Source organism: Arvicola amphibius, chromosome 3 (assembly GCF_903992535.2).
Source record: "Arvicola amphibius chromosome 3, mArvAmp1.2, whole genome shotgun sequence".
Taxonomy (NCBI): Eukaryota; Metazoa; Chordata; class Mammalia; order Rodentia; family Cricetidae; genus Arvicola; species Arvicola amphibius.
This window is the reverse complement of record NC_052049.1, coordinates 125,201,038-125,210,748: the sequence shown is the minus strand read 5'-3', so window position 1 is coordinate 125,210,748 and position 9,711 is coordinate 125,201,038. Positions and strand designations below refer to the sequence as shown.

Genomic DNA, 9,711 nt, shown 5'->3' with positions numbered 1-9,711 from the left:
AAAAATCTTAGCAACTTAAACTCCAGTCCAGCCTCCCAATAGGCGGAGCTCTAGAGAATGTCATCCAATCCATACACAAGAAGGAAAAAAGGGACTCGCACCCAACCAGTGGAAGACAAGAGAAGGCGGGGCCTCTGGAGAGCCTGAAGTGGGTAGAAGAGGAAATGGCCCCGCCCCTCTCGGGTCCCCAGTAGGCCGGTTGCACAAGCTCCCCGCAGGACATAGTAAACAGTTTAGGCCAGGCAGTAGAGGCAGCGGTGGTCACTCTGCCAGCCTCTGAGCCTCCCCTCCCCTCGCTACACCGCCACTGCCTGCACTTTGCGCTGGCGCCCCGCCTCTCGGCCCGCAGCCGCCATCCGGCTGACAGGCGCGCCCCTCCCCGCCCGCTGATGCATTTCCTTTTCCCTATTCCAAGCGTGGAGTCTCTTTTCCCAGTTTCCGACCTTCACTGCCCCTTTCAGGCCACCCCCTCGTGAGCGACCGCGCGCGCGCGTGCGCGCACGACTGCCCCCACCCCGTACGCAGCCCTGTGGCACGCAGCGGCACCTCGCGGAAAGAGGAGCCCAGGCAGCACACTACGCGGGGAGGGGGGGAGCAGTCGCCGCCACCGTGAGGTGGGCGGGGAAGGAGGCAGCTCCATGTTTGCAAGGGGATCAGCTGGGGCCGCGAATTGAATTCGCCGAGTTCCTGGAGCTTTTCGACACTCAGCCAGTGCTCCCCGCCGGATCGCAGCCTATCTGGCTCTGGCGCCGAATACTTGCTAGATTGCCACGGTTCAGGAGTTCGGAGACACCGGCGGCTCCCGGGGTTAGTGGCCAGAACCTCTCCCGCCCCCAATCTCCTCCCGCAAATACAGCATTGCTCCCGCCCCCAGAGTCCTTAACAACCGCGGGCCCATGGTGCCCGCGCCTCCCCAGAGCTCGCCCACCGACCCCACCAAGTTTGCCGACAGAAACAAACCCTTGGGGTGGCTACTGCACTCGCCCACCCTGGTTAGCGGAGAAGGAACGCCGGCCACGGCTTGCTCTAAACTCCAGCGGTCAACCAACTCCGGACACCGCGAGCTCGGTGGGCCCGACCCACCAGGCTGCGGCCGCCGCCCCCTGCCGAGCCCGCGCGCCGCAGCCCGGGCCCAGTTCCATTCGCTGTATAGAAATACCTCATTTTTTTCTATATGAGATTTTTTTTCTTTTAAAATATTTTTAAAGCATTACAAGAGCAGTTGGTCTCCTGTCGGCCCATTCACCAATGCGCTGCCGAAACCTACCGAAACCGACTGCTTGGTCAAATGAACTGGGCGGTGCGGCCGGCCGGCCGGCGGAAGGGCGACCCCAGGCCAGGCTGGACCCCCTCCCCACGGCTCCAGTCCGGCTTAGAAACACACTATGAGCGGGCGGCGCCAAGCGCTCTTCTTCCTGGCCTGCCTCTAGCCTACCTCGGCCGCGGGACTCCGAGCCTCCACGCAACTCGGTCTTGGGGACCACGGCACCTACACAGCATTAGGCCAGCCAAAGCAAGCAGCAAAGGAACTAGTCCCCCAAAAGACCGAAATTGGGGAGACCAAATTAAAAGCAGCTGTTTAACATACCTTCGGAACCAGGCGAGGAGTCCTGAATGGGAGGGAACGCCCCCCACTACCCATTGGCTCGCCCTTGCATACGTCAGCACTCTGGGTCCACCTCCTCCCTCTCCCCGCCCCTTCCCCTTCATTGATCGCCCCCCTGCTTCCACAAAAATAAAAATAAATAAATTAAACTAGCCACGAGTTGGAGTCGCATCCGAAGCAGAGGCTCTTACATCTCCCACACAGCCACCTGGAATTTTTCGAGGACTTCGGACTAGGCCTTTTGGGATTACGAGTTCCGCCGCGTGGAAGTCAAAGTAGGTGCATCGTTAACTACCCGGCCCCAATTTCCTTCACACACACAATCCATTTGGAGTGGAGTCAGGAGAAGCGTGTAGCAGTTTGTGATTTTACCACCTAGACGCGTCAGATCTCAGGAGCGAAGCACAGTCCGTCCTGGTTAGTACTTGGATTGGAGGCAGGCAGCTACAGACTGATTTAACTGTGTGTCCAGCCTACATTGTTAGGTGCCTTTCAGCTATGAAATCTGTAAGCCGGGAAAACTGAGTATCTAGTGAGAGATAAATCAGACATTTCACTGTATTTGCTACAGAGTGCAATTGTAAATTGGCTGAGATGTTCTCGATACCCTCCAAACGCTTCAGGTCCAGTTAGGTGCTGCAGGAGGTAAGGCAAGGGTATGTGTGTGTGTGTGTGTGTGTGTGTGTGTGTGTGTGTGTGTTTCTGTCTGTCTTTCTGACTGTCTGTCTGTCGATCCAGTCACTCCAACATGGGAAATACCGTCTAGCTAGCAGCTGAACAGATTCTGAGAGTAGACTGAACAAAACGGGTGCCAACAGGCAACAAAGGCAGCACAGAGGCTGTAATGTGGGTTTACAGGCTTCAGAGATATACCTTGGGTAGGGACATAGATTGGGGAAAGCAAAGGCAAATTATCCTCCTCCTCCTCACCAAGCAATCCAGAAAACTCTCCTCACTTTCAACCGCCCTCAGTTGAAACTCGGTTGAAACTCCTTACCTGTCTCACTTGCTATGTATCACTATGTGTTCAAGAGCTGAGCAGAACCATGGCACAGCAGTATGAGCAAGAACTATTTTTATTGTTGTTTCCTTTTTCTGTTTTGTTTTGCAGACAGGATCTCGTGGAGCCCAGACTGATCCCAAAGTCATAGCAGATGACATTAACTTCTACTGCCTCAACCTCCCTAAGTACATGGACTACAGCTAAGTACACCATTGGTTTTCCTATGGTGCTGGAAATCAAACCCAGGGCTTCATGCATGCTAGGCAAGCACTCTTCCAAATGAGCTACAGCCCAGCCCCAAGAAACATGTGTTTTGGAAGTCATTGAAGAAAGGGAGTAGTATATGGACAGGAAAGGATCCTCTGCCAGTTAGACAACTTCCAATAACATGAGTTCCTCACAAGAACTTTACCAAGCTTGGTATGATGACAAACAGCTGTACTTGAATCAATTGGGAGGCAAAGGAAAGAAGACCTTGAGTCCAAAGCCATCTTAGGCTACCATATTTAGCTGGGTGGTGGTGGCACACGCCTTTATCCCAGCACTCTGGAGAAGAGGCAGCCGAACCTCTGAGTTCGAGACCAGTCAGGGCTACAGAGTGAGTTTCAGGACGGGATCCAAAGCTACAGAGAAACCCTGTGTCAAAAAAAAAAAAAAGTATTTGAGAAAATCTCAAGAGAGTAGATAACTGGTTCAGCGTAGGTAATAGAAGAGATAGTCAGTGGCCTTTGAGAGAGGGTCACCATAGCCAGTTGATTGGTAGTGTTATGCTCAAGAAAATCTCTTCCTAGTTTCAGGGCTTCAGTTCCCAGGAAAATGAGGGAAATAATGTAAAGATTCTTTCCTTACTCAGAGTCCATGTGGAAAGCTGTCATTGAGGGCGCCAGAGCAGGCAGGAAGAAGTACCAATGTGGGAAGGGCGGTGGTCATTCCTCCTTGTTTACGGGGGCTGGAACGTGAGTGGTAACTGGAGAGAACCAAGTGGCGGGGAAAGACCAGGTGATGAGAACAATGGGTTCAGTGTGAGGCCGACAACCATGGAAGTCAGCGTTCATTCTTCCTAGGATGAAGATCAACTTTTGGCTGAAGAGTGCGTTAATGGGTTGAAACACAGTGTGGTATTACAGAGAGAACACTACTCAGAAAAGCTAAGTCCCATTTATGTTGGCTCCCATTTAGTCCATCCTTATGTGTGGGGCAGGCTCCTCTAAGGATTATAGTTCTTTTCCTGGTATGATGATCAATACCATTATTGCCTGGTAAGATCCTGAATATCAGTGGAGGCCAGAAGCCAAGGCATTTGACTGTTATACTGGACTGCAAGTGCCATACTGTTTTTTTTTTTTTGTTTGTTTGTTTTTCGAGACAGGGTTTCTCTGTAGCTTTGGAGCCTGTCCTGGAACTAGCTCTTGTAGACCAGGCTGGTCTCGAACTCACAGAGATCCGCCTGCCTCTGCCTCCCGAGTGCTGGGATTAAAGGCGTGCGCCACCGCCGCCCGGCTCGCCATACTGTAGTTAGTATGTACACACATGCACAAGCATGCACACCTATGTGTATGTGTGCTGTATGCAACCAAATATGCCAGTGCATATTTGAAGGATGTCAAGTGTCCTACTATCAACCTCTGCCTTATTCTGTTGAGGCAGTTTTTCCTGAATCTAGAGCTAGGTTGGTGGCCAGCAAGCCCCAGTGATTCTCCTGCCACCCCCCGGCCCCAGTCCCCAGCTCTTGGATTACAGATAGGCATGTTAAAACCTTACTAGGAGCTGGGCATGGGTGGCACACACTTTTAATCCCAGCATTCGGGAGGCAGAGACAGATTTCCAAGAGTTCGAGGCCAGGCTGGTCTATAGAGCGAGTTCCAGGACATGCTCCAAAGCTACAAACAAACAAAAAAAAAAACCCCACACCATACCATACTGGACTTTTGTTTGTACTCTGTGTAGCCCTGACTGTCCTAGAACTGGGATTAAAGGTTTGCCATACTGGACTTTTTACATGGGGGATGGGAAATTTTATTCATGTCCTCCTGCTTGTACAGAAAGTGCTCTTATCAATGAGACATCTCTCCACCTTCATTGTGGAGAAAGAAATGGCTGATATTCACACCCTTCTGAACACCCTGCAGACTGAGGTCTTTGAAAAGACAACCACCTTATCTAATTCACCTGAGGGGTCTCAGTATTCAATGCAGTCAAGGGCCCCCCCCCAAGGGACCCAATGACTTTCTGACTGAGTACTCTGTGGACATTAACCCCTGAATGTACCAAAGATGCTACCAGTTTCGCACTCCTCTAGTAGTGAATTGAATGATCTGGGTGAGTATCCTCTTTGGAAAACCACTTTGGGATGTGTTTGTGTGAAATACCCTAGAAGTTTTCTGAGTTAGACACCATTATCTTTAATTATAGATGAGCAAACTGAGGTCTCGGTTAGAGGGACTTGCCTACAGGAAGTAGCCACGGCAAGTTTATCTAAGTCCAAATCCTGAATCTGTTCACTCCCCCATGCGCTGTCTCTGCATACACTCAGGCAGGGTACCATCCAAGTTAGGCCCTGTAGAGAGAAACCCTGCCTGCTCCCAGAGAGGATTCTAATTCTAACAGCACTTTTGTCACCAAGTAGTTCTAGAAAAACAAGATTTGTCTCCAAGCCACATGTAGACATGGGTCTTCAAAACATATATTTTAAAACTGTTACCCTCCATCTACTTCATGGACATGATGTACAAACCCTCATTCAGAAAAAGGAACTCCTTCACACACCAGTGTCTCTGGCCTACCTTCTCTTCCCCATTGCTGGCATTAAAAGCTTATGCCACCCATGTTGATTTCCATGGGTGCAGGAAATTGAACTTGGCTTCATTCTTGTGGGACAAAAACTTGACTGAGCTGTCTCTCAAGTCCCTACCCTCCCCACAACACACCTTATTTTTTATTTTTTGAGAAAGGGTTTCACATAGCCCTGCTGGCCTAAAATCCATGATGATCCTACCCAAGCCTCCTGAGTCCTCAGAGCTAGTAATGCAAATGTGAGCACTTGTAACACAGATGTGATTAGCTCATTCTAACTGCTTCAAAAATGTGAGCTAGTGGCCGGGTAGTGGTGGCACACCTTTAATCCCAGCACTCGGGAGGCAGAGGCAGGTGGATCTCTGTGAGTTCGAGGCCAGCCTGGTCTACAAGAGCTAGTTCTGGGAAAGGCCCCAAAGCTACAGAGAAAAACTTAAAATGAGTCCTTCACTTTTTATTCCTTTTTCAATGTTACAACACTCCTCTCCTGCTCAATTAAATGCAAAGTCCCTACATTGCAAACCTCAAAGAAAAAACTATCATCTCTAGCTAGCTAGCCATCTTCAGTGGCATATACTACAGTGTTTTTTATTGGAAAGTTGGAATTTCTATTATTTATTATTTATTTTTATGTGCATTGGTGTCTTGCCTACATATATGTCTGTGTGAGGGTATCAGATCTTGGAGCTACAGACAGTTGTTAGATGCCATGTGGGTGCTGGGAACTGAACCCAGGTCCTCTGGAAGAGCAGTCAGTGCTCTTAATCACTGAGCCATCTCTCTGGCCCCGGTTGGGATTTCTTAGTGGGTTTAAAAACTGAGGTTACTCACTACCTGGAAATGTCTTCTCTTCACTGAACACGAGTTTACCCAGGGCCTCTATGATCCTAAATCAGGAAGGCAGATATAGTAATAGTATATTCCCCAAGTTTATCTGGCGTTGTTTTATAGACAGATTGGTGGCTGGTGCCTTTTTTATTAAGACAGCAGGTTCCTCTGCTCACATAAACTCTGAGAAGCCCCCTATCAAAGAAAAAGGTACCCTGAAGTGAAGGCAGCCTAAGCACTATCCATATTCCTCCCCCATTGCCTCAAGTTTCCTCCCAGACAGCCCCTGAAAGGATATGTACTTAAGTCGGGAAGTAAATGAAGAGATGCCACTAGATGAACTGGCTGACCTCTGCTCTGCTCTGTATCTGGCTAGACTTGAAGGTTTTAAGACAAAATTCTGCAGTAGATTGGAAAACAAGAATTTAATACGGTATATAGGCACAGGGAAGTTAGCCTGGAGTGAGGGGGCCTTTAGTGACTATAATCATCAGGGTCCCAGTAACCATCACTAACATATTAACTACTTTAAACTGTTCATTTTTGTTTTGTTTTGTGTAACAGTCCTAGCTGTCTTAGAATTAGCTCTTGTAGACCAGGCTGGACTCGAACTCACAGAGATCCACCTGCCTCTCTCTTGTGAGTGCTGTGCCTTGTTAAAGAACAACATAAAGAGCCGGGTAGTGGTGGTGCACGCCTTTAATCCCAGCACTTAGTAGAGGCAGGTGGATCTCAGTGAGTTTGAGACCAGCCTGTCTACAGAGCTAGATCCGGGACGGGCTCTAAAAGCTACACAGAGTACACAGAGAAACCCTGTCTCAAAAAACCAAAAACCAAAAAGAGAGAGAGAGAGAGAGAGAGAGAGAGAGAGAGAGAGAGAGAGAGAGAGAGAGAGAGAGAGAGAGAGAGAGAGGGAGGGAGGAGAGAGAAGGAAAAAGAAGAAAGGTACCTATCTTCCTTAGAGAGAGTCTAGTACGGTGCTATATCCTCCCGGGCCTTAGCCTGAAAAGCTGAGTCTGACACTTCAGTACGGCCAGTTTAACTGAAATGGAGAAAGGCACTGTGACGGCTATGGCTAAGAAGCAGATGGAGATTCTCCTCTGCTCAATTAAGTACACATAGGATAATGCAAAAATTGTTTGATGGCTAATTATTTGAACAATAGCTCCCCCCAAAAAGTCTGACTCCCTGTCTGGCAGACCTTCTGCTTCCACCTATGGACAGTGACTCCCAGGCCCAAGACAAATCTAAGACAGAAATCAGAAGACCTAGGATGCTTGGCAAAGTTAACTATGGCTCTCAGACACCTGTCATACCACAGGGAGCAACAGGGAAAACAAACAGAATGGAGATTCAAGGGTATATCTTCCTCCTCCTACTTCTTTCCTTTTATTTTACATTTTAAGACAGGGTCTCTGTATGTGACCTTGGTTGTCTAGGAACTTGCAATGCAGACCAGGCAGGCCTCAAACTCAATAGAAATTTGCCTGCCTCTGCCTTCTCAGTGCTAGGATTAAAGATACACACCACCATACCTGGCCTTTAACCTACTTTCTATCCAACTTGGGGGCCAAGTAGAAAAGAACTGAGGGAATGTAAGGAAATGGTAAGAGTTTGAAAGAGTAGTCTTTGGGAATAAGTAAACTTGGGGAGCTAATCTAGCCAAGACTCTAAGAAAGAGTCTCTGATAATTCCAACAAACTAGGCCTTTAGGGTCAGTGGAATTATAGTATGTGATTGTCTAAAGTAGTCCCATTTAAAGAAGGAAGCTAGGACTTGTTTGGATTGAGGAAGTTAAAACCTTGGAACCACTAAAGATCTCAGTCATTCTAGGAAAACCTTTCTGTCTAGTCAATGCATCCACCTTAATCTCACAGCTCATGCCTCTCAGGTCACATTAATTTGCAAGTTCCTGAAGTTGGGGCTGCCCCGGAGACTGGATGCACCCTTTTATGAGCAAAAGCCAATTCTTCTGGGGTTATGATACTACATAGTCCACTTGCCACACACACACCCAACCTCTTCTGGTCCCACACTCATACTCATGGACTAGTACATTGTAACAGACACTGGCAATAGCAGATCTTCTTAGACTGAAGGTGCTAGTGTCTCTTCAACATCATTCTGACTGCAATGAAGGAAGCAATACAGAGCACAGACATAGAATGTTGGGGGGGGTGGAGTGGGGTAGGGATAATCCAATCAAAAGCAGAAGTCTGCATAGGCCCACAATGTTCATTACTCCGTGGACACATTTCCCTAGCTTTATTTCCTGTCTCCTGTGTGATGACCTTCTGGGCTTCTCTTCCTTAAAGGTTCCTTTGATGCCTACTACCAAGCCAGGTGTGTTATACACTCCTTTCAACCCAGCATTTGGGAGGCACACAGATGGAGCTGTGTTCCAGGCCAGTATGGGCTCTATAAAGAAACCCTGTCTCAAACAAACAAAACCCAAAAAACAAAAACCCAATCACAGGTAGGCTCACACTGGGGGTGGTGGCAAGTCTACTGAAATCCCAGCTAATATAGAAGTTCAAGCTGAGCCGGTGGTGGCACATGCCTTTAATCCCAGCATTCGGGAGGCAGAGGCAGGCAGATCTCTGTGAGTTCGTGGCCAGCCTGGTCTACAAGAGCTACTTCCAGGACAGGCTCCAAAAGCTACAGAGAAACCATGTCTTGAAAAACCAAAAAAAAAAGGTCAGACAGGCAGTAGGATCACTTGAACCCAGAAATTTCAGACGAATATAGTTAACATAGTGAGATTCAGTCTAAAATAACAGGCATAGTGCCACATATCTGATCTCAGCAAGCAGAAGGCTGAGCCAGGAGGATTTTCATAATTTCTTTTTTTAAAATATTTATTTATTTATTATGTATATAATATTCTGTCTGTGTGTATGCCTGCAGGCCAGAAGAGGGCACCAGACCCCATTACAGATGGTTGTGAGCCACCATGTGGTTGCTGGGAATTGAACTCAGGACCTTTGGAAGAGCAGGCAATGCTCTTAACCTCTGAGCCATCTCTCAGCCCTCATAATTTCTTAGAAAATAAAATTTTTTAAAAACATTAAATTCAAACAAATTAGAGCAGAGGAAATGAGTCAATGGGTGAAGACACTAGCTAGCTTAGAAAAGCTGACCACCTCAACAGATCCCTGGAACCTATGTAAAATGTTGGCATGCATCTGAAATCCCAGCACCCATGGGAGAGATGAGAGGTAGAGAAAGAACAGCCTGGAAGCCAGTCATCTCACCTAGAAGATACAGCATGTCAGACAAAGAGAAGCAGAACCTACCTCAACAAGTTCAAAGTGAGAACTGTCCTCTGACCTCTATCTGCGCAACATGGCAGGCAAGTACCCATGTACATATATGTACTAAATTATTTTCTAAAAACAAAAAAAATTTAAGTTGGGCGGTGGTGGCGCACACCTTTAATCCCAGCACTGGGGAGGTGGGGGGGGGGGGGGGGGGGCAGGTG

At 48.1% G+C, this 9,711-nt stretch overlaps 1 long non-coding RNA gene across 1 annotated transcript; it reads left to right on the top strand.

Annotated features, from left to right (window-relative positions):
- The first annotated feature begins 1,712 nt into the window (after positions 1-1,712).
- LOC119810294 lies at positions 1,713-2,764 on the top strand. The gene is made up of 2 exons (XR_005284731.2): positions 1,713-1,881; positions 2,718-2,764. It is a non-coding gene; the product is annotated as an uncharacterized LOC119810294 (long non-coding RNA).
- Positions 2,765-9,711: the final 6,947 nt, after the last annotated feature.